This window comes from Arachis duranensis, chromosome 5 (genome assembly GCF_000817695.3).
Source record: "Arachis duranensis cultivar V14167 chromosome 5, aradu.V14167.gnm2.J7QH, whole genome shotgun sequence".
Lineage (NCBI taxonomy): Eukaryota > Viridiplantae > Streptophyta > Magnoliopsida > Fabales > Fabaceae > Arachis > Arachis duranensis.
In genome coordinates this window covers 46,718,246-46,743,813 of record NC_029776.3, presented here as the reverse complement: position 1 = coordinate 46,743,813, position 25,568 = coordinate 46,718,246, and the positions used below count along the sequence as shown (strand labels likewise).

At 39.5% G+C, this 25,568-nt stretch overlaps 1 non-coding gene across 1 annotated transcript; it reads right to left on the bottom strand.

The window, feature by feature from the left end:
* Positions 1–3,833: 3,833 nt before the first annotated feature.
* On the bottom strand, positions 3,834–3,941 carry LOC127748151 (small nucleolar RNA R71). Its single transcript, XR_008010094.1, has one exon. It is a non-coding gene; the product is annotated as a small nucleolar RNA R71 (small nucleolar RNA).
* Between the last annotated feature and the right edge of the window lie 21,627 nt (positions 3,942–25,568).

The window sequence follows — 25,568 nt, the reverse complement described above, 5'->3', positions numbered from 1 at the left end:
ACGCCGGAACTATCCCCAGAACTGGAGTTAAACACCCAAACTGGCATTCAAGCTAGCGTTTAACAACATAAAAGGCCTATGCACGTGTAAAGCTCAATGCTCAGTCCAAGCACACACCAAGTGGGCCCCGAAAGTGGATTTCTGCACTCTCTGCACTTAGTTACTTATTTTCTGTAATCCTTAGTAACTAGTTTAGTATAAATAGCACTTTTTACTATTGTATTAAGACTTTTGATCAATTTTGGATGCGATTTTGCACATTTGGGAGGCTGGCCATTCGGCCATGCCTAGACCTTTTTCTCTTATGTATTTTCCAACGGTGGAGTTTCTACACCTCATAGATTAAGGTGAGGAGCTCTACTTTCTTCATGAATTAATGCAAGTACTATTGTTTCTCTTTCACTTCACGCTTACTTCTTCTCCAAGATATACTCTCGTACTTAATTTACTTAAGTCAGAATGAAGGGGTGATCCGTGACAATCACCCACTATCTTCGTTACTCGCTTAGCCAAGATCCGCGTGCCTGACAACCACAAGCGGTCTACATGATGTTCAACGAAGTCATTGGATGACAGCTGGAGTATATTCTCTTAGGTCTCTAATCCACGGATCTGACTTGCCTCTCCTGACAACAAAGCATTCAAATTCGTGAGATCAGAATCATCGTGGTATAAGCTAAAACCAATTGGCAGCATTCCTGAGATCTGAAAAGTCTAAACCTTGTCTATGGTATTTCGAGTAGGATCTGGGATGGATGACTGTGACGAGCTTCAAACTCACGAATGTTGGGCGCAGTGAAAATGTGTAAAAGAATAGAGAGATCCTATTCCGACACAAGTGAGAACCGACAGATGATTAGCTGTGCAGTAGCTGTGCCTGGTATTTTTCATCCGAAATGAGAGATCCGACAGTTGATTAGCCGTACAAAAACCGTAGCTGGACCATTTCACTGAGAAGACAGATGGTAGCCATTGACAACGGTGATCCACCAACAAAAAACTTGCCATGGAAGGGAGCACGCATGATTGGACGAAGACAATAGAAAAGCAGAAGTTCAGAAGCAACAAAGCATCTCCAAACGCTTATCTGAAATTCCCAACAATGAATTACATAAGTATCTTTATTTTAATTTACGTTTTATTTATCTTTCAATTATCAAAACTTATAACCAATTTAATCCGCCTGACTAAGATTTACAAGATGACCATAGCTTGCTTCAAGCCGGCAATTTCCGTGGGATCGACCCTTACTCGCGTAAGGTTTTATTACTTGGACGACCCAGTGCACTTGCTGGTTAGTTGTATCAGAGTTGTGAAAAGTGTGAATCACAATTCCGTGCACCAAGTTTTTGGCGCCGTTGCCGGGATTGTATGAGTTTGGACAACTGACGGTTCTTCTTGTTGCTTAGATTAAGTAACTTTCTTTCCTGTTTCAACCTTTATTTTCTTTTCAAAAAGTTTTCGAAAAAAATTTATAATAAAATAAAAAAATAAAAATAAAAATAAAATAAAAATTTTGTGTTTCTTGTTTGCGTCTTGTGTCAAATTTTAAGTTTGGTGTCAATTGCATGTTTTAATTTTTTTATTTTTGAAAATATATGCATTGTGTTTTTCTTGATCTTCAAGTTGTTCTTGATGATTTTCCTTGTTTGATCTTTAAATTTTCTTGTTTTGTGTCTTTTCTTGTTTTTTTTTGTGCATTTTCGAATTGTTAGTGTCCCTAGTACAATCTTAAGTTTGGTGTCTTGCATGTCTTTCTTTTTCTTAAAAATTTTCAAAAATATGTTATTGATGTTCATCATGATCTTCAAAGTGTTCTTGGTGTTCATCTTAACATTCAAAGTGTTCTTGCATGCATTATTTATTTTGATCTTAAAATTTTATGTTTTGTTTCATTTTGTTATTTTTCTCTCTCCTCATTAAAATTTCAAAAGTAAAAAAAAAATATCTTTCCCTTTTTCTTCTCATAATTTTCGAAATTTTGAGTTGACTTGGTCAAAAAAATTTTAAAATTTAGTTGTTTCTTGTTAGTCAAGTCAAAATTTCAATATATATATATATATATATATATATCTTTTCAGTAGATAATACAGAAAAATGAAAGTTCAGAACATAAAGCAGAGGAATCACAGAGAAAAAAGAGCTCACTGGCGTTAAAACGCCAGTAAAGGTATCATTGTGGGCGTTAAATGCCAGAATGGGCAGCATTCTGGGCGTTTAACGCCAGAAGCAGCAGCATCTTGGGCATTCAGAAAAACGCCCAGTAACAAGGGATTTCCGGCGTTAAACGCCCAAAATGGCTACCAGATGGGCGTTAAACGCCAGAATGGCTATCGTTCTGGGCGTTTAACGCCAGAACAACAAGGGAGAGGTAATTTCGTTTCCAATTCAATTTTTTTCGAATTTTCGTGTTTTAATTCATAATTTTAAATGGCTATCTTTTTCATCCCATTTTAAATTTTAAAATCTTATCTTTTTCATATTATCTTTTATCAATCATATCTTTTTATCTTATCTTCTTTTTATTTTAATGTTTTCGAAAATTTTAAAACAAATTTTTCAAAAATCTTTTTCTTAATTTTATTTCATATTTTCGAAAATCCTTGCTAACAATTAATATTTTAATTCAAAAATTTCAAGTTTGTTACTTTCTTGTTAAAAAAGGTTCAATCTTTGAATTCTAGAATGATATCTTTTAGTTTCTTGTTAGTCAAGTCATCAACTTTAATTTTAAAAATCAAATCTTTTTAATTTCTTTTTCAAAATAAATTTCAATCATATCTTTTTAAAATTTTAATTTCAAAATCCTTTTCTAACCTCTTATCTTTTCAAAATTATTTTCAAATCTTTTTCAACTAACTACTTGACTTGTTTGTTTTAATTTTAAAGGAGCTTACTATTTCTTATATTTTTCCAAACTACCTAACTCTTTGTTTCACTTCTAATTTTCGATAATCATTAAACACTTTTTCAAAAATCTTTTTAATTAACTAATTGTTTTAGTTTTTAATTTTCTTCTATTTCTTTTTCAATTTTTCGAAACTAACTAAATTAATTAAATATAAATAAAAATATTTTTCTTTTCCCTCTTTTAAAATTCAAATACTCTCTCTCTCATCTCTTTCTGTTTATTTTATTTAATTGCTAACACTTCTCTTCTACTCATAATTCGAACCCCTCTCTCTTCTCTCTGTTCGAATTACTCATCTCCTCTCTCTTCTCCTTCTTCTATTCTTCTATTCTTATACTCACATAAAGGAATCTCTATACTGTGACATAGAGGATTTCACATGAGTAAAAACAAGGATAAGGACATTCTTGTTGAAGCTGATACTGAACTTGAAAGGACTCTAAAGAGGAAGCTAAGAGAAGCTAAAGCACAACATTCCGGAGAGGACCTTACAGAAAATCTCAAAAAAGAAGCAAACATGGCAGCCGAACCCAACAACAATGTTAGAGATGCGAGGAAGATGCTTGGTGACTATACTGCACCAACTTCCAACTTCTATGGAAGAAGCATCTCAATTCCTGCCATTGGAGCAAACAACTTTGAGCTTAAGCCTCGATTAGTTTTTCTAATGCAGCAGAATTGCAAGTTTCATGGACTTCCATCGGAAGATCCTCATCAGTTCTTAGCTGAATTCTTGCATATCTGTGATACTGTTAAGATCAATGGAGTTGATTCCGAGGTCTACAGACTTATACTTTTTCCTTTTGCTGTAAGAGATAGAGCTAGGATATGGTTAGACTCACAACTTAGAGAAAGCCTGAACTCTTGGGACAAGTTAGTCATGGCTTTCTTGGCCAAATTCTTTTCACCTCAAAAGCTGAGCAAGCTTAGAGTGGAGGTCCAAACCTTCAGACAAAAAGAAGGTGAATCCCTCTATGAAGCTTGGGAAAGATAAAAGTAATTGATCAGAAGGTGTCCTTCTGACATGCTTTCAGAATGGAGCATCTTAGATATATTCTATGATGGTCTGTCTAAATTGTCCAAGATGTCATTGGACCACTCTTCTGGTGGATCTCTTCATCTGAAGAGAACTCCTGCAGAAGCTCAGGAACTCATTGAGATAGTTGCAACTAATCAGTTCATGTACACTTCTGAAAGAAATCCTGTGAGTAATGGGATGACTCAGAAGAAAGGAGTTCTTGAGATTAATACTCTAAATACCATATTGGCTCAGAACAAAATATTGACTCAGCAAGTCAATATGATTTCCGAAAATCTGACTGGATTGCAAGCTGCATCCGCCAGTACTAAAGAAGCTTCCTCTGAAGGAGAAGCTTATGACCTTGAGAATCTTGCAATGGAAGAGGTGAATTACATGGGAGAATCCTATGGAAACACCTATAATCCTTCATGGAGAAATCATCCAAATTTCTCATAGAAGGACCAACAGAAGCCTCAACAAGGCTTCAATAACAATAATGGTGGGAGAAATAGGTTTGGCAATAGTAAGCCTTTTACATCATCTTCTCAGCAACAAACAGAGAATTATGAGCAGAGCCGCTCTGGCTTAGCAAACATAGTCTCTGATCTATCTAAGGCCACTCTCAGTTTCATGACTGAAACAAGGTCCTCCATCAGAAATTTGGAGGCACAAGTGGGTCAGTTGAGTAAAAGAGTTACTAAAACTCCTCCTAGTACTCTCCCAAGCAATACAGAAGAGAATCTAAAGAGAAAGTGCAAGGCCATCAATATAACCAAAATGGCCTAACCTACAGAGGAGGAAGAGGCAGTGATCTCCAGTGAGGAAAACCTCAAGGACGTCCACTGACCACTAAGAAGTTCCCTAATGGGGAACCAAAGGAATCTGAGGCTCCTACAGAGACCATAGAGATTCCACTGAACTTACTATTACCATTCATGAACTCTGATGAGTATTCTTCCTCCGAAGATGATGAAGATATTGTTGAAGAGCAAGTTGCTTGGTATCTAAGAGCAATCATGAAGCTGAATGCCAATTTATTTGGTAATGAGACTTGGGAGGATGAACCTCCATTGCTCATCAATGAATTGAATGCCTTGGTTTAGCAGAAATTACTGGTGCGCGTAAATTGTGATCATCAACAATGGCGCCAATAGACTTGGAGCTCTCAAACTTGAATCACACTTTGTCACAACTTCACACAACTAACCAGCAAGTGCACTGGGTCATCCAAGTAATACCTTACGTGAGAAAGGGTCGATCCCACGGAGATTGTTGGTATGAAGCAAGCTATGGTCATCTTGTAAATCTCAGTTAGGAATATTCAAATGGTTATAATGGTTTTTGAATATAAGAATGAATAAAGCATAAAATAAAGATAGAGATACTTATGTAAATCATTGGTGGGAATTTCAGATAAGTGCATGAAGATGCTGTGTTCCTTCTGAATCTCTGCTTTCCTACTGCTTTCATCTAATCATTCTTACTCCTTTCCATGGCAAGCTGTATGTAGGGCGTCACCGTTGTCAATGGCTACTTCCCATCTTCTCAGTAAAAATGGTCCAAATGCTCTGTCACAGCACGGCTAAACATCTGTTGGTTCTCGATCATGTCGGAATAGAATCCAGTGATTCTTTTGCGTCTGTCACTACGCCCAACAATCGCGAGTTTGAAGCTCATCACAGTCATTCAATCCCTGAATCCTACTCGGAATACCACAGACAAGGTTTAGACTTTCCAGATTCTCAAGAATGGCTGCCAATAATTCTAGCTTATACCACGAAGACTCCGATCTTTCAGAATGGAGGCTAAGAGACACACGCTCGATCTTAGGTAGAACGGACGTGGTTGTCAGGCACGCTTTCATAAGGACGGATGATGATGAGTGTCACGGATCATCACATCCATCAGGTTGAAGTGCAGCGAATATCGTAGAATAAGAATAAGCTTGAATTGAATAGAAGAAATAGTAATTGCATTAATTCTCGAGGAACAGCAGAGCTCCACACCTTAATCTATGGTGTGTAGAAACTCCACCATTGAAAATACATAAGAACAAGGTCTAGGCATTGTCGAATGGCCAGCATCCCCAAATAGCATGTGAATTTGAAAATAGGGAAAAAGATCAGGTCTAAGGACTAGACGTCCAAAGATGAAAATACAATAGTAAAAAGTCCTATTTATACTAAACTAGTTACCAGGGTTTACAGAAATAAGTCTAAGTGCAGAAATTAACTTCCGGGGCCCACATTGGTGTGTGCTTGAGCTGAGCTTGAGCTTTACACGTGCAGAGGCTTCTCTTGGGGTTCAAAGCCAAGTTGTAACGTGTTTTTGGCGTTTAACTCTGGTTTGTGACGTGTTTCTGGCGTTTTACTGCAGAATGCAGCGTGGAACTGGCGTTTAACGCCAGTTTGCGTCATCTAAGCTCGAACAAAGTATGGACTATTATATATTGCTGGAAAGCCCTGGATGTCTAATTTCCAACGCAGTTAAGAGCGCGCCATTTGAAGTTCTATAGCTCCAGAAAATCCATTTCGAGTGCAAGGAGGTCAGAATCCAACAGCATCATCAGTCCTTTGTCAGACTCCTATCAGATTTTTGCTCAGGTCCCTCAATTTCAGCTAGAAAATACTTGAAATCACAGAAAAACACACAAACTCATAGTAAAGTCCAGAAATGTGAATTTTGCATAAAAACTAATAAAAACATCCCTAAAAGTAGCTAGATCCTACTAAAAACTACCTAAAAACAATGCCAAAAAGCATATAAATTATCCGCTCATCAATTACCTCAGAAGAAACCAGATCCCGAAAGGTTCTTAATACCTTGTACCATAGGCACCATGACCTTTGAGAAGGTTCTGTGTGACCTGGGGTCAGGTATAAACCTCATGCCACTCTCTGTAATGGAGAAACTAAGAATCTTTGAGGTACAAGCTGCAAGAATCTCACTAGAGATGGCAGACAAATCAATGAAACAGGCTTATGAAATTGTAGAGGATGTTTTAGTTGAGGTTGAAGGCCTTTACATCCCTGCTAACTTCATAATCCTAGACACTGGGAAGGATGAGGATGAATCCATCATCCTTAGAAGACCCTTCCTAGCCACAGCAAGGGCTGTGATTGATGTGGACAGAGGAGAGTTAGTCCTTCAATTGAATGAGGACTACCTTGTGTTTAAGGCTCAAGGATCTTCTTCTGTGAATATGGAGAAAAAGCATGAAAAGCTTCATCCAATTCTCTACATACAGAGTTAAGCAGAGCCCCACATTCAAACTCTAAGTTTGGTGTTGAGAGGCCACAATCATGCTCTGATCATCTGTGAAGCTCTGAAAGAGCTCATTGTCAAGCTATTGACATTAAAGAAGCGCTTATTGGGAGGTAACCCAATCTTATTTATCTATGTTAATTACTTTTTCAATTTCCATTATTATTTTATGTTTTCTTTAGGTTGATGATCTTGTGGAGTCACAAAAACAGCTGCAGAATTAAAGCAGAATCAAAAATAGTATCAAAAATAGCACACCCTGTGTTCATACCCTGGGTCGAGATGACCGACCCGGGATGTTTAGCGACAGGGCGACCGACCTCTTCAGGTCAGACTATCCGACCTCTTCTCAATGAGCTCGGCCAAATCAACAGGAAAGCCCAAATAAAGGGCCCAAATAGAGGAACACGACCCAAACCCAGAGGCAATCCCAGCCTACAGAGATAAAGGCGGTTCCGCTGAAGATAAGCTGACCTCACCCAAAGATAAGATAAGATAAGATAAGATAAGACAAATAACTTATCTTATCTAGAAAGGTCACTTCTCACCATTATAAATACACTGGAGCACCTAGGTATAACTCATACTCTGATTCTACTCAATACCTGCTTAATACCCTTGCTAACTTAAGTATCAGAGTCCCTTGCAGGTACCCCCCACCCTCCGGGGACACAGGATCAGCACCACCACCAAGTCCAATAAATCGGACACCTCAGTTCCGACCGCCGTACACCTGCCGGACACGTCGGCTCCGACCAACACAGAAGATCTCGTCCGAGATCGACCTACAGTTTCAGGTAACCCTCGGAACATTGGCGCCGTTGCCGGGGAACCTGGAAATCATCCCATTAACATGGCGGATGACCATGACAACGACCACGATTCAGGTTTGGAAGACAGAACGCCGTATAAAAATGCGGACACAATACTCAAAGCTACTCCAGAAACCCACGGAGACAAAAATTCATCAAATCCAGGAGTAATAGAAACACTTCAAAATCGATTGGAGCAACTTGAGAAAGAAGCCCAACATCGACGTGAAAAAGAAGAAGATCTACGCCGGGAAATAAGGCGGCGCCGAGAATTAGAAGAAAAGCTTATAAAACTCGAAGCTGATCTCAAAACCAAAGCTACTCGACCATCCACGGAGGATAGTTCTTAGAAAGATCAAGATCCATTTACCAGAGAAATTATGAAAACCAAAATTCTGAAAGATTTCAAGCTTCCGGATATGACTCTATATGACGGTACCTCCAACCCCAACCATCATCTCAGCAACTTCAGAAGTAGAATGTACCTCACTGATGCCTCAGATGCAGTTCGTTGCAAAGCCTTTCCAACAACTCTCACCAAGACAGCCATTAAATGGTTCGACAACCTACCTCCAAAATCCATCTCGAGTTTCGACGACCTGGCCAAAAAGTTCCTGGCTTGATTCTCCATACAAAAGGACAAAGCCAAACACGCACCCAGCTTACTCGGGATCAAGCAAGGAGACCAAGAAAGTCTTCGCAACTACATGGAAAGATTCAACAAAACATGCATGAACATACAAAATCTACCAACAGAAGCTGCCATCATGGGCCTCATAAATGGCCTGCGAGAAGGACCATTCAGCCAATCTATATCAAAAAGATACCCGACATCCCTAGATGAAGTACAAGAACGAGCGCAGAAGTACATTAACATGGAGGAAAATTCTCGACTTGGAAAAGCCTCAAGGTCCGGTTCTGCCTACCGAGATAAAGAATCCAAGAAAAAGGAAGATCGCTCCGGAGAGAAAATCAAGAAATATCACAACTACACCCCTCTTAGGGTATCCTTGGTAGACGTTTACAAAGAAGTCTGCCATACGGAAAAAATCCCTCCAGCTCGGCCACTTAAAGGCAAAAGAGGAGGGGAAAATCGGAATGAGTACTGTGAATATCACCGACTTCGAGGGCATTCCACCAACGAATGTTTCAACATGAAAAACGTCATAGAAAAATTAGTACGAGAAGGAAAGTTAGATCGGTTCTTGGCCAACTGGGACGAAGAACCAAGGAAAAGAAAGAGGGATGAGGACGTCAGACGATCTGAACGATCGCCTCGCACACCAGAAAGACATGTCCACGTGATACACGGTGGATTTGCTGGGGGAAGAATCTCCAAATCATCCCGCAAGCGACACCTCAAAGAGGTATACCATATCGAAGGACAGAAGGAGACGCCAGACATCCTGGCAATCACGTTTACCTAAGAAGATGCAACCGGAATCATCTCGGGACACGACGACCTCATGGTCATCACGATCATATTGGCAAACGCCAACCTCCACCGCACACTAATCGACCAGGGAAGCCCTGCCGACATCTTATTCAAAACTGCCTTCGACAAACTCGGCCTAGAAGAGAAAGAGCTAAGAGCATACCCAAACAGTATGTTCAGACTGGGAGATGTCCCAGTTCAACCACTGAGATACGTGTCACTGCATACAACCTTCGGGAAGGGGAACCAATCTAAAACACTCAAGATAGACTACATTGTGGTCGACGTAAGCTCAGCCTACAATGCCCTGATAGGTCGGACAACGTTAAATCAGCTCGGCGCAATAGTTTTGACTCCGCATCTATGTATGAAATTTCCAACTACAGAAGGGATAGCTACAATAAGAGCATATCAAAAGATGGCGCGTCGCTGTTACAACGAAAGTCTAAACCTCCGAGGCGAAGCAAGAGAGTTCCACACAATCGAGCTCGGTGGAGCTCAGAGATGAGAAGAGCTCCGACCACAACCCGAGGGAGAAGTAGAAAGAGTCCAGATTGGAGACACCTCGAATAAAACAACTAATATTGGCACGATCCTGAAAGGAGATGCAAAAGAATCATTGATATAGTTTCTGCGAGATAATGTTGATCTCTTCGCATGGAAAGTTGCCGACATGCCGGGCATAGATCCCAAACTAATGAGCCACAAGTTGGCAGTCTACCCGGGATCCCGACCGATACAACAAAGACGAGGAAAACTTGGGCCAAGACGATCTCAGGCTGTAGAAGAACAAGTACAAGCACTACTAGAGGCAGGGTTCATAAGGGAAGTCAAATACCCACTATGGCTAGCAAACGTTGTTTTGGTGAAAAAATCAAATGGGATGTGGCGAATGTGCACCGACTACACCGACCTCAACAAAGCCTGCCCAAAAGATCCTTACCCACTCTCAAGCATCGACGCTCTAGTAGATGCTTCATCAGGATACAAGTATCTCTCATTCATGGACGCATACTCAGGGTACAACCAGATACCAATGTATCCGCCAGACCAAGAAAAGACCTCGTTTCTTACACCTAAGGCAAATTATTGATACATCGTGATGCCTTTCGGCCTGAAAAACGCAGGAGCCACTTATCAAAGGCTAATGAATAAAGTCTTCTCAGATCACATCGGAAAAATCATGGAGGTCTACGTGGATGACATGTTGATAAAGACGCATAGCGAAGAGACACTGTTAACCGATTTGATTCAAGTATTCGATACCATAAAGGAAGCACGGCATGCGACTCAACCCGGCTAAATGCACCTTCGCAGTAGAAGCAGGTAAATTTTTAGGATTTATGCTCACACAAAGGGGAATTGAGGCAAATCCAGATAAATGCCAGGCCATACTCAACATGAAGAGCCCAACCTGCGTCAAAGAGGTACAACAGCTCAACGGAAGGTTGGCAGCCTTGTCCAGATTCCTAGCAGGATGAGCGATAAGATCCCTCCTTTTCTACGCTACCTTAAAGAAGGGAAAGAACTTCGAATGGAAAGCGGAATGTGAACAAGCCTTCAAAGACTTCAAAGAATTCTTGGGGCAACCACCTATCCTATCTCGACCACAAGAGGGAGAATTGCTCATACTATACCTCGCAGTAGGAAGTCGGGCAATAGCCTCAGCGCTAATTCGAGAAGACGAAAGAGGACAACAACCCGTCTACTTCATTAGTAAAGCACTACAGGGGTCAGAGTGGAACTACCAGAAAAAAGAGAAGTTCGCCTACACTTTGATACTCACATCCCGACGACTTCGCCCATACTTCCAAGCGCACACCATCAAAGTTCGGACCAACCAGCCCATAAAAGGGATATTACAGAAAACAGATCTGGCAAGAAGAATCCTACAATGGGCAATCGAGTTGTCCGAGTTTGACCTCCAATATGAGGCACGGACAGCCATCAAATCACAACACCTGGGCCGATTTCATCGCAGAATTCACAAACATCCCGGAAATCCCCATAGAGTGGAACATATACGTCGACGAATCCTCAAATAAAACAGGAAGTAGTGCGGGTGTGATAATCGAAAGCAACCAAGGAACTCAACTTGAGCTCTCCCTTAAATTTGGATTCCCGGCCTCGAACAATCAAGTGGAATACGAAGTGCTACTTGCCGGTTTGAAGCTGGCTAGGGAGGTTGGAGCTCGAAAACTCAACATCTACAGCGACTCACAAGTCGTTACCTCACAAATAACAGGAAGCTACCAAGCTAAAGACCCGATCATGAAAAAATAATTGGATAGAACCAAAGAACAGCTCGGACAACTCGGAGAATACAGGATCTACCACATTCCCCGTGAGCAAAATGTCCGAGCTGATGCACTTTCAAAATTAGCCAGCACCAAACCAGGGGGCAACAACAGAAGTCTCATCCAGGAGATACTACAGAACTCGTCAATATCGGAAGAAGAAGTCCTAGCCATAATAGGTCAGGATTAAGGATGGATGACCCCCATAATAAATTACCTCAAAACAGAAGCACTCCCTACAGATGAAAAGGAGGCAAAAAGGCTAAAAAGGGAGGCACAGTACTACACTATCATAAACAACACGCTGTACAAAAGAGGGATATCAACACCTTTACTAAAATGCGTACCGACTTCTAACACAAAGGAAGTCTTGGAGGAAGTGCACAGCGGCATTTGTGGTAATCATCTCGGAGCGCAAGCCCTCACCAAAAAGATACTCCGGGCGGGATTCTATTGGCCAACTCTACAAAAGGAGGCTACAGAATTTGTGAGGACATGCCCACCATGCCAGAAGCATGCCAACTTTCACATCGCCCCACCAGAAAAGCTCATCAGCGTGACCTCGCCCTGGCCATTTGTGAAATGCGGACTCGACCTTCTCGGACCCTTCCCACAGGGATCGGGACAAGTAAAATTCCTCATAGCAGGAGTAGACTATTTCACAAAATGGATCGAGGCAGAACCCCTAGCCAACGCCACCGCTCAAAGAAGTCGAAAATTCCTATATAGGAACATTATTACGAGGTTCGGGGTACCATACTCCATCACCACGGACAACGGTAACCAATTTACAGAGGCAGGCTTCAGAAAACTGGTGGCCGACTTGAACATAAAACACAAGTTCACCTCCATCGAACATCCCCAAGCCAATGGACAAGCCGAAGCGGCCAACAAAGTCATATTGCCCGGACTAAAGCGAAGGCTACAAGAAGCAAAGGGAGCTTGGGCCGGAATCCCCATTTCGACTGGCATACGGAGCGGAGGCAATGATTCCAATAGAAATCGAAGAAGGATCTCCCCGAGTAGTCCACTACAATGAATGAGCAAACTCCAAACTTCAGAGAGAAGAGCTCGACTTGTTACCCGAGATCCAAGAAAGAGCTCGGATCAGGGAAGAAGCTTTAAAGTGACGAATGGCTTCCAGATACAATCGAAAGGTAGTGCCGAGAAGTTTTGCAGAGAATGATCTCATCCTAATCAGAAACGACATTGGAACAGCTCGATCCGGAGAAGGAAAGCTGGCAGCAAACTGGAAAGGACCCTACCGAGTCATTGAAATACTGGGGAAGGGCTACTACAGACTGTCCGAGCTTGATGGACGAGAGCTTCCCTGATCATGGTGGACGAGAGCTTCCCCGATCATGGCATGCCTGCAACCTAAGAAGGTACTACAGTTAGAAAAGGTAAAGGATCTCACTAAATGGATGCGCTCTTTTTCCTGAAAAGGTTTTTTAATGAGGCACCATATCGAGACCTAGATCATACCTGACTTAAAGGGACAAGGAAATTCCCACATGTATATATTTTCATTCTTTCTTTGAATAAAGTTTATTGAGATATTCTACAAGATTCCAAGACGCATTAATCTGAAGTATTCATCGTCCGATTATAAAGCAACAGGTTGGCAGAAAGTGAAAAACAAATTCACTGCGCGACCACGATAAAGACAATCGTCTGATAAAGGTGAAAACGCGATTCACCCAAAAGATGATCTTACTGGCGTTTAAACGCCAGTCAGGATAGCAGAATGAGGATTTAACGCCCAATCTGGCAGCATTCTGGGCATTAAATGCTAGAATTGGCAGACAGACTGGCGTTTAATACCAAAAAAGGATATCTGGTATCTGGCTGACATTAAACGCCAGAAAGGGGCATCACCCTGGTGTTTAATGCCAGAATGGGCAGCAGAGCTGGCGTTAAAAGCCAAAAATAGCACACAGAGTGCGTTTAAACGCCAGAAAGGTGTAGGGATGAGAAATCCTTGACACCTCAGGATCTGTGGATCCCACAGGATCCCCACTTACCCCAACTCACTCTCTCTCCTCTTCACACCTTTCCACCACACTCTTCCCCAAACACCATTCACCTATCAAATCCTACCCTCTTCCCCATAATCTATTCACCACTCACATCCATCCACTATTCCCCAAAAACCCATCATAAACCCCACCTACCTCACCATTGAAATTCAAAACATTTCCCTTCCAACCCCACCCCCTCTTACACGGATTCCCTCTCTCTCTTACCTTATAAACACCCCTCCTTACTCTTCCACTTTCACACATCATAAACACTTCATCATCCCCTTGGTCGAACCATTCATACCCTTCCATATCCTCCATTTCTTCTTCTTCTCCTCCTTTTTTTCTTCTTTTGCTCGAGGACGAGTAACCTTTTAAGTTTGGTGTGGGAAAAAGCTCTGCTTTTTATTTTTCCATAACCATTAATGGCACCTAAGGCCGGAGAAACCCTAGAAAGAGGAAAGAAAAGGCAGTTGCTTCCACCTCCGAGTCATGGAAGATGGAGAGATTCATCTCAAAGGTCCATCAAGACCACTTCTATGAAGTTGTGACCAAGAAAAAGGTGATCCCCGTGGTCCCCTTCACCAACCCCATCTAACAAGTCAGAATCTTAATGGTTCAAGAGTGTTATGCTAATGCATGGATCACTAAGAACCATGATCAAAGTGTGAACCCAAACCCAGAGAATTGGCTCACAATGGTTCGGGGAAAATACTTGGATTTCAGTCCGAAAACTGTGAGGTTGGCATTCAACTTGCCAATTATGCAAGGAAATCCTCATCTTTTCACTAGAAGGGTCAACTTTGATCAAAGATTGGACCAAGTTCTCATGGATATCTGTGTGGAAGGAGCCCAATAGAAGAGAGACTCCAAAGGAAAGCCGGTTCAACTGAGAAGGCCTAACCTCAAACCCATGGCTAGAGGATGGTTGGAGTTCATCCAACGCTCTATCATTCCTACTAGCAACCGGTCCAAAGTAACTGTGGATCGGGCTACCATGATCCATAGTATCATGATTGGAGAGGAAGTGGAAGTTCATGAGATCATACCTCTAGAACTATATAAGGTGGCTGACAAGCCCTCCACTTTGGCAAGTTAGCCTTCCCTCATCTCATCTATCACCTATGCAATTCAGCTGGAATTGTCATAGAGGAAGACATCCTCATTGAAGCACACAAGCCCATAACTAAAAAGAGGATGGAGCAAATAAGATAGCCCACTCATAGATCTCAACAAGAGCATGAGGAAGCCCCTCATCAAGAAATCCCTGAGATGCCTCAAGTGATGCATTTTCCTCCACACAACTATTGGGAGCAACTCAACACCTTTTTAGGAGAATTAAGTTCTAACATGGAGCAACTGAGGATGGAGCACCAAGAGCACTCCATTATCCTCCATGACATCAAAGAGGACCAAAGAGCCATGAGGGAGGAGCAACAAAGGCAAGGAAGAGACATAGAGGAGCTCAAGAACTCCATTGGTTCTTCAAGAGGAAGAAGAAGCCACCATCACTAAGGTGGACCCTTTCTTTAATCTCCTTGTTTATTTTCTTCTCTGTTTTTTATTTTTATGCTTTATGTTTTGACTATGTTTGTCTCTTCATTACATGATCATTAGTGTCTAGTGTCTATGTCTTAAAGCTAAGAAGACATGAATTTTGAATTCTATCTTGAAAATAGTTTAATTATTTTGATGTGGTGGCAATACTTTTTGTTTTCTGAATGAATGCTTGAACAGTGCATATTTTTTATAGTGAATTTTATGAATATTAAAATTGTTGGCTCTTGAAAGAATAATGAAAAAAGAGAAATATTATTAATAATCTGAAAATCATAAAATTGATTCTTGAAGTAAGAAAAAGCAGTGAAAAATACAAAGCTTGCGGAAAAAAATGGCGAAAAATAAAGAAAAAGAAAGAAAAAGAAAAAGCAAGCAGAAAAAGCCAATAGCTCTTTAAACCAAAAGGCAAGAGCAAAAAGCCAGTAACTCTTTAAACTAAAAGGCAAGGGTAAAGAGGATCCAAGGCTTTGAGCATCAGTGGATAGGAGGGCCCAAAGGAATAAAAATCCTGGCCTAAACGGCTAAATCAAGCTGTCCCTAACCATGTGCTTGTCTCATGAAGGTCCAAGTGAAAAGCTTGAGACTGTGTGGTAAAAGTCGTGATCCAAAGCAAAAAGAGTGTACTTAAGAACTCTGAGCATCTCTAACTGGGGACTCTAGCAAAGTTGAGTCCAAGTGAAAAGCTTGAGACTGAGTGGTAAAAGTCATGATCCAAAGCAAAAAGAGTGTGCTTAAGAACTCTGGGCACCTCTAACTGGGGACTCTAGCAAAGCTGAGTCACAATCTGAAAAGGTTCACCCAGTTATGTGTCCGTGGCATCTATGTATCCGGTGGTAATACTGGAAAACAAAATGCTAAGGGTCACGGCCAAGACTCATAAAGTAGCTGTGTTCAAGAATCAACATACTAAACTAGGAGAATCAATAACACTATCTGAATTCTGAGTTCCTATGGATGCCAATCATTCTAAACTTCAAAGAATAAAGTGAGATGCCAAAACTGTTCAGAAGCAAAAAGCTACTAGTCCCGCTCATCTAATTGAAACTAAGCTTCATTGATATTTTAAATTTTATTGTATTTTCTCTTCTTTTTATCCTATTTTGTTTTTAGTTGCTTGGGGACAAGCAACAATTTAAGTTTGGTGTTGTGATGAGTGGATAATTTATGCGCTTTTTGGCATCATTTTTACGTAGTTTTTAGCATGTTTTAGTTACTTTTTATTATATTTTTATTATTTTTTATGAAAAAATCACATTTCTAGACTTTACTATGAGTTTGTATTTTTTCTGTAATTTCAGGTATTTTCTGGCTAAAATTGAGGGACTTGAGCAAAAATCTGATTCAGAGGCTAAGAAAGGACTACAGATGCTGTTGGATTCTGACCTCCCTGCACTCAAACGCATTTTTTTTTGAGCTATAGAAGTCCAATTGGCGCGCTCACAATTGGGCTAGAAAGCTAACATCTTGGACTTTTCAGCAATGTTTAATAGTCTATACTTTGCCCGCGATTTGATGGCCCAAAATGGCGTTCAAATGCCAGCCAAAGATCCCTTTTTGGCGTAAAATGCAAGAACTAGCACCAAAACTGGAGTTAAACGCCCAAACTAGCATCCAAGCTGGTGTTGAACTCCATAAAAGGCCTATGCACGTGTAAAGCTCAATGTTCAGCCCAAGCACACACCAAGTGGGCCCTGGAAGTGGATTTCTGCACTTTCTGCACTTTGTTACTTATTTTTTGTAATCCTTAGTAACTAGTTTAGTATAAATAGCACTTTTTACTATTGTATTCACACTTTTAATCGACTTTTGATGCGATTTTCCACATTTGGGAGGCTGGCCATTTGGCCATGCCTAGACCTTTTTCTCTTATGTATTTTCCAACGGTGGAGTTTCTGCACCTCACAGATTAAGGTGAGGAGCTCTGCTATTCTTCATGAATTAATGCAAGTACTATTGTTTCTCTTTCAACAATAGAGCATTCAAATCCGTCAGATAAGAAACTTCGTGGTATAAGCTAGACCTAATTAGCAGCATTCCTGAGATCCGGAAAGTCTAAACCTTGTCTATGGTATTCCGAGTAGGATCTGGGATGGGATGACTGTGACGAGCTTCAAACTCACAAATCTTGGGCGCAGTGACAGTGTACAAAAGGATAGAGAGATCCTATTCTGACACAAGTGAGAACCGACATATGATTAGTCGTGCGGTAGCTGTGCCTAGTATTTTTCATCCGAGACAAGAGATCCGACAGTTGATTAGCCGTACAGAAACCATAGCTGGACCATTTTCACTGAGAGGACGGATGATAGCCATTGACAACGGTGATCTACCAACATACAGCTTGCCATGGAAGGGAGCACGCATGATTGGATGATGATAATATGAAAGCAGAAGTTCAGAAGCAACAAAGCATCTCCAAACGCTTATCTGAAATTTCCACCAATGAATTACATAAGTATCTTTATTTTAATTTACGTTTTATTTATCTTTCAATTATCAAAACTTATAACCAATTGAATCTGCCTGACTAAGATTTACAAGATGATCATGGCTTGCTTCAAGCTGGCAATCTCCGTGGGATCGACCCTTACTTGCGTAAGGTTTTATTACTTGGACAACCCAGTGCACTTGCTAGTTAGTTGTATCAAAGTTGTGAAAAGTGTGAATCACAATTTTGTGCACCAGAGATAGAGAGAAATTTGATTCAAGAATGAGTGTCACGTTGCACGTGGATCCTTCATGTGTGACGTGGGATGATGGACACCTTTCCAGGGACTTCAAACTAAGCCACTAAACCTTCAATCCTTTATCACTTGTGTAGTTTATCAAAGGACCACCAATCACAGCATTAATTGGAGATTTGCAAATAGAAAAGGGGGGAGATCTTTGCTGAGAGGAAAACAATTATGAAGAAGATTTTATTTTATTTGAATGTTAATTCTATTTTAAGTTTGTTTAGGGTTAGTATTTAAAGGGAGAGGTCACTCACATCCTCTCTTCTTCGGCACTTTTACTTTTCATAATTCTAGGATTTCTCTGAAGAACATGAGTAACTAATTCTCCTTGGTTAAAATTAGGAGTTCTGTTGATTCCTATGGACTAATATTCTATCTTTTCATACCTTTGATTAATGAAATGATACTTTCTTAAGAAAAGGTTTTTGTTCTTCATTCTGAAGGTTTTAAATGTGTTGGAAAATAATTCTTCTCTGACTTGAATTCTTTTAACTTCTTGGAAAAGTGGATTAATTGAATTAAGCTTGAAAATCAATTCTCACAATTCTTAAGTTTTGAAACTAAACTTGATAAGTGACATCAAATCAACTAAAGGATATTCTTATGAATTGTGTGGCTTATGAATTAGTGAACGTGCTCAACTCTTCTCTTAAGTAATTGACTAAGGAATTAGCAATTAATTAAGTTAAGAAAAAATTGAATTATCAAAGGACTGGGATTTAATTACTAAGGATTTGCCATGGAAATATCTTTGCATAATCAAGGTGGAAAGTAAAATTATTGATCCGGGCATCTCAACATCTCTAAAATCTTAACTCTTTTAATTACATTACCTTTCAACACTCACTGTTTGCTTTTTTTACATTGTTGTTTATGTTCAAGCTTTTCAAAAACCTAATTTTGATTACCTGACTAGATTAATCGATTGACCATTACTTGCCTAATCTGTTAATCTTTGTAACATCAATACTTACTCACCGTGAGTTTATTACTTGGTACGAGTCGGTGTACTTGCGGATAGTATTATGGTGTAAAATTCGCATCAGTGCCTAAGCCTAAAGTTAACCAACCCACAATTCACCTTATTTTAAACCATATACCTTAACAATTTCCTAATTTTTTTTCTTTTTCTATTTGTACTTTATATGTAGGCAAGCTCTCTAGTTTAGATAGAGAGATTCCATCTATATGTATAGATTAAGATTGGCAATATTTCTGTGTGACAAATGTAGATCAAATGAGACAATTTTTGGATGAATTGTAGGTCGTTCCAATGCTTGTCTGCTAAATTGGTCATGTGCATGTTTAGATTATCCCATTGACATAAGTAATTGGTAACAGTAATAAATAATTAGGATGATGTTAATTATGTGTGGCCTTTATGGGGTCTTTTTATGTTTTTGATTTTATGAGAGCAAAAGTGATATTAGACCTCTTGTTGTAATGTTTAATCTAGAGAAAAACCCAAAACAGCTCCTGACAATTACCTCAAAAAATAACGAGGCCCTTGACAAAAAAAATACCAACCCGCCCCTGAGCTTTACTTTTATGGGACAGATTAACCCCTATGCCAAAAAAAGTCAATGTTATTTTTTTTGGCACAGGGGCTAATCAGTCCTAAAAAAATATCAGGGGCCGGGTTGAGTGTTTTTTTTGGGGGGCTGATGAGCAGATATTTATACGCTTTTTGCGGGTAATTTCATGTAGATTTTAATATGTTTTAGTTTGTTTTTAGTATATTTTTATTAGTTTTTAGGCAAAATTCATATTTCTGGACTTTACTATGAGTCTATGTGTTTTTCTGTAATTTCAGGTATTTTCTGGCTGAAATTGAGGGAGCTGAGCAAAAAATCTGATTCAGGCTGAAAAAGGCCTGCTGATGCTGTTGGATTCTGACCTTCCTGCACTCGGAATGGATTTTGGAGCTACATGAGTCCAATTGGCGCGCTCTCAATTGGGTTGGAAACTAGACATCTAAGGCTTTCCAGCAATATATAATAGTTCATACTTTGCGCGAAGATAAATGACGTAAACTGGCGTTTAACGCCAGTTCCATGTTGCATTCTGGCGTTGAACGGCAGAAACAGGTTGCAAGTTGGAGTTAAATGCCAGAAATAGGTTACAACCTGATGTTTAACTCCAGAAACAGCCCAAACACGTGAGAAGCTTATGTCTCAGCCCCAGCACACACCAAGTGGGCCCCAGAAGTGGATTTCTGCACTATCCATCTTAGTTTACTCATTTTCTGTAAACCTAGGTTACTAGTTTAGTATTTAAACAACTTTTAGAGACTTATTTTGTATCTCATGACATTTTAGATCTGAACTTTGTACTCTTTGACGGCTTGAGTCTCTAAACTCCATTGTTGGGGGTGAGGAGCTCTGCAGCGTCTCAATGAATTAATGCAATTATTTCTGTTTTCTATTCAAACACGCTTGTTTCTATCTAAGATGTTCATTCACACATCACTATGATGAATGTGATGATCCATGACACTCATCACTATTCTCAATCTATGAACGCGTGCCTGACAACCACCTCCGTTCTACATTCGAATGAATGAGTATCTCTTGGATTCCATAATCAAAGTCTTCGTGGTATAAACTAGAATCCATTGGCAGCATCCTTGAGAATTCGGAAAGTCTAAACCTTGTCTGTCGTATTCCGAGTAGGATTCAGGGATTGGATGACTGTGACGAGCTTCAAACTCGCGAGTGTTGGGTGTAGTGACAGACGCAAAAGGATCAATGGATCCTATTCCGACATGATCGAGAACCGACATATGATTAGTCATGCGGTGATAGCGCATTTGGACCATTTTCACTGAGAAGGCGGATGGTAACCATTGACAACAGTGATCCACCAACACACAGCTTGCCATAGAAGGAACCTTGCGTGCATGAAGAAGATGACAGTAGCAAAGCAGAGACTCAGAAGACAAAGCATCTCCAAAACTCCAACATATTCTCCATTACTGCGTAACAATTACTAATTTCATGCTCTTTTACTTTTTACAACTGAAACTAAAGAACCCTATCGGTATCCTGACTAAGAATAATAAGATAACCATAACTTGCTTCAAGCCAACAATCTCCGTGAGATCAACCCTTACTCACGTAAGGTATTACTTGGACGACCCAGTGCACTTGCTGGTTAGTTGTGCGGAATTACATAGTGTGAGTGTGATTTTCGTGCACCAAGTTTTTGGTGCCGTTGCCGGGGATTGTTTGAATTTGAACAACTAATGGTGAATCTTGTTGCTTAGATTAGGAAAATTTTGTATTTTGGGTCAGAGTCTTTTATTTTCATTTCAAAAATATTATTTTTTTAATTTTTAGTTTTTCTGTGAGTTTAGTGTCATGTTTTAAGTTTGGTGTCAATTGCATGCTTTTCTTTGTCTTTCAAGTTTTGAATTGCATGTTCTTTGTTCTTCCTTAATCTTTAAATTGTTCTTGTCAATTTTTCTTGTTTGATCTTTGGTTTGTCTTGTTTTGTGTCTTTTCTTGTTTTTCTTGTGCATTTTTAAATTTTTTAGTTTTCGAAAAAAATTTATTTTATTAAATACCTTTTTAAAACACGTTAAATTTATAGCTCAGTTAGCTAGAGTGTTGGCTTATGTTCTTGGCAATTGGGTATCTTCCTTTTAAAACTTTTTCAAAAATAATTTTTCTTTGATTAAATCTTGTGCCAAACTTTAAGTTTGGTGTTCTCTTGTTAATTTTCTTTAATTTTCAAAAATTTATTTTGGTTTTCTAAAAATTTTAAGTTTGGTGTTCTTTCTTTTGTTCTTGTTGTTCTTGTGAGTCTTCAAGGTGTTCTTGAGTCTTCTTTGTGTTTTGATCTTAAAATTTTTAAATTTGGTGTGCCTTGGTGTTTTCCCTCCAAAATTTTCGAAAACAAGGAGCATTAGATTTAAAAATTTTAAGTCTTGTGTCTTTTGTGTGTTTTTCTCTTTAATAATAAAATTCAAAAATAAAAAAAATCTTTTCTAACTATTTTTAAGCAATTGTTTCGAATTTTTTTCAAAAAAAAAATTCAAATTTCAATTTCAAAATTTTTCAAAATCTTATCCTTTTAAGATTTTTTTAAAAAAATCACATCTTTTTCAAAAATATCCTAACCACGTTCTCTCTCCTCACTTTTTTTCGAAAATCTTCATAAAATATTTTCAAATTTTTTATTTTAATTTTTTTATTTTATTTTAGTTTTTATTTTATTTTATTTTATTATTTCAAAAATATTTTTTCTATATAATAAAATAAATCCACATCATCTTCCTTTCTCCATCATGGACCTAAGTGGAAATGAACAGTCCAGAAGGACTCTGGGGTCATATGCTAACCCCACTACTGCTTCATATGGGAGTAGTATCTGTATACCCTCCATCGGAGTTAGTAGTTTTGAGTTAAATCCTCAGCTTATTATCATGGTGTAGCAAAGTTGACAGTATTCCGGTCTTCCACAGGAAGAACCTACAGGGTTTCTAGCACAATTTTTACAAATTGCTGACACAGTACATGATAAAGAAGTAGATCAGGATGTCTACATATTATTACTATTTCCATTTGCTGTAAAAGACCAAGCTAAGAGGTGGTTAAATAACCAACCTAAGGCTAAGGACATGGAAACAGCTGTCAGAAAAATTCCTGAATCAATACTTCCCTCCAAAACGGATGACACAGCTAAGGTTGAGTATCAAAGGCTTTAAACAAGGAGATAATGAATCTCTTTATGATGCCTGGGAGACATACAGAGAGATGCTAAGAAAATGCCCCTCTGAAATATTTTCAGAGTGGGTGCAGTTAGACATCTTCTATTATGGGCTTACAGAGAAAGCTCAGATTTCTCTAGACTACTCAGCTGGTGGATCTATCCACATGAGAAAGACAATTGAAGACGCTCAAGAGCTCATTGATACAGTTGCCAGAAATCAACATTTGTACCTAAGCAATGAACCTTCCATGAAAGAAGAGGCTAAAACAGTAAATGCCGAACTCAGTCCTGCAGAACAAGTTACTGAATTCAATCAGCAATTAGATTTTCTAACAAAACAACTAGCTAAATTCAAGGAGATACTACAAGACACAAGAATGGCTAATATGAATATGGAAGTGCAGTTGAAGCAAACAGAACAGCAGTTATCAAAACAAATAACAGAAGAGTGCCAAGCAGTTCAATTAAGAAGTGGAAAAACATTAAATACCTCACTTCAAGGCAGCAGGAAGCCAAGAAATGAATAAACTGCTACCCAAAATCCCTCTGAGGACAGTAAGAGCCCAGAGAGGAACAATTCTGGCATTCAAACGCCAGAAAAGGGTGAAGAGCTGGCGTTAAACGCCCAACTCATGCTCAGTTCTGGCATTCAAACGCCAGAAACAAGTAAGGTGTTGGCGTCTAACGCCACTCCAGCTTCCACCACTGGCATTCAAATGCCAGTGGGGGATCAGACACATACAAGTGCTGATAGCAACCCCTCTAAAAAGGCTTCTCAACCCACATCTGTAGGTAATAAACCTGCAGCAACTAAGGTTAAGGAATACAAAGCCAAAATGCCTTATCCTCAGAAACTCTGCCAACTAGAACAGGATAAGCAATTTGCCCGCTTTGCAAACTATCTCAGGACTCTTGAAATAAAGATTCCGTTTGCAGAGGCACTTGAGCAAATACCCTCTTATGCTAAGTTCATGAAAGAGATCTTAAGTCATAAGAAGGATTGGAGAGAAACTGAAAAAAGTTTACCTCACTGAAGAATGCAGTACAGTCATTCTGAAAAGCTTACCAGAGAAGCTTAAAGATCCCAGAAACTTTATGATACCATGCACATTAGAGGGTACTTGTACTGGTGCACGAAATTGCAATCACACTTTTGCAATTACGCACAACTAACCAGCAAGTGCATTGGGTCGTCTAAGTAATACCTTACGTGAGTAAGGGTCGATCCCACGGAGATTGTCGGCTTGAAACAAGCTATGTTTATCTTGTAACTCTTAGTCAGGAGATCAATAATTCTCAGGATTAATTGTGAAAAGTATAAGAGTGACGAGCGGATACTTTATACGCTTTTTGGCATTGTTTTTAGTAAGTTTTTAGTATGTTTTAGTTATTTTTTATTATATTTTTATTAGTTTTTAGTTAAAATTCACTTTTCTGGACTTTATTTATGAGTTTGTGTGTTTTTTTGTGATTTCAGGTATTTTTTGGCTGAAATTGAGGGACCTGAGCAAAAATCTGATTCAGAGGCTGAAAAGAACTGCAGTTGCTGTTGGATTCTGATCTCCCTGCACTCGAAGTGGCTTTTCTGGAGCTACTAAAGCTCAATTGGCGCGCTCTCAATTGTGTTGGAAAGTAGACATCCTGGGCTTTCCAGAAATGTATAATAGTTTATACTTTTCCCGAGATTTGATGGCCCAAACAGGCGTTCCAAGTCAGCTCAAGAATTCTGGCGTTTAATGCCAGAACTGGCACAAGAATGGGAATTAAACGCCCAAACTGGCACAAAAGCTGGCGTTTAACTCCAAGAAAAGTCTCTACACATGAAAGCTTCAATGCTCAGCCCAAGCACACACCAAGTGGGCCCAGAAGTGGATTTTTATGTCATTTACTCATCTTTGTAAATCCTAAGCTAGTAGTTCTCTACAAATAGGACCTTTTGCTATTGTATTTTCATCTTGGGATCTTTGGATCATTTTAGATCTTTTGATCATCTTTGGACGTCTAGTTCTGAGATTATGGGGGCTGGCCTCACGGCCATGCCTAGACCTTGTTCTTATGTATTTTCAACGGTGGAGTTTCTACACACCATAGATTAAGGTGTGGAGTTCTGCTGTACCTCGAGTATCAATGCAATTACTATTGTTCTTCTATTCAATTCGGCTTATTCTTGTTCTAAGATATCACTTGTTCCTCAACTTGATGAATGTGTTGATCCGTGACACTCATCATCATTCTCACCTATGAACTTGTGCCTGACAACCACCTCCGTTCTACCTTAGATTGAGTGGATATCTCTTGGATTCCTTAATCAGAATCTTCATGGTATAAGCTAGAATTGATGGCGGCATTCAAGAGAATCCGAAAGGTCTAAACCTTGTCTGTGGTATTTTGAGTAGGATTCAAGGATTGAATGACTGTGACGAGCTTCAAACTCCTGAAGGCTGGGCGTTAGTGACAGACGCAAAAGAATCACTGGATTCTATTCCAACCTGATTGAGAACCGACAGATGATTAGTCGTGCTGTGACTGAGCGCGTTGAACATTTTCACTGAGAGGATGGGACTGTAGCCATTGACAACGGTGATGCCCAACATACAGCTTGCCATGGAAAGGAGTAAGAAGGATTGGATGAAGACAGTAGGAAAGCAGAGAGACGGAAGGGACAAAGCATCTCCATACGCTTATCTGAAATTCTCACCAATGAATTACATAAGTATCTCTATCCTCATTTTATGATTTATTCATAAATCATTCATAACCATTTAAATCTGCCTGACTGAGATTTACAAGATGACCATA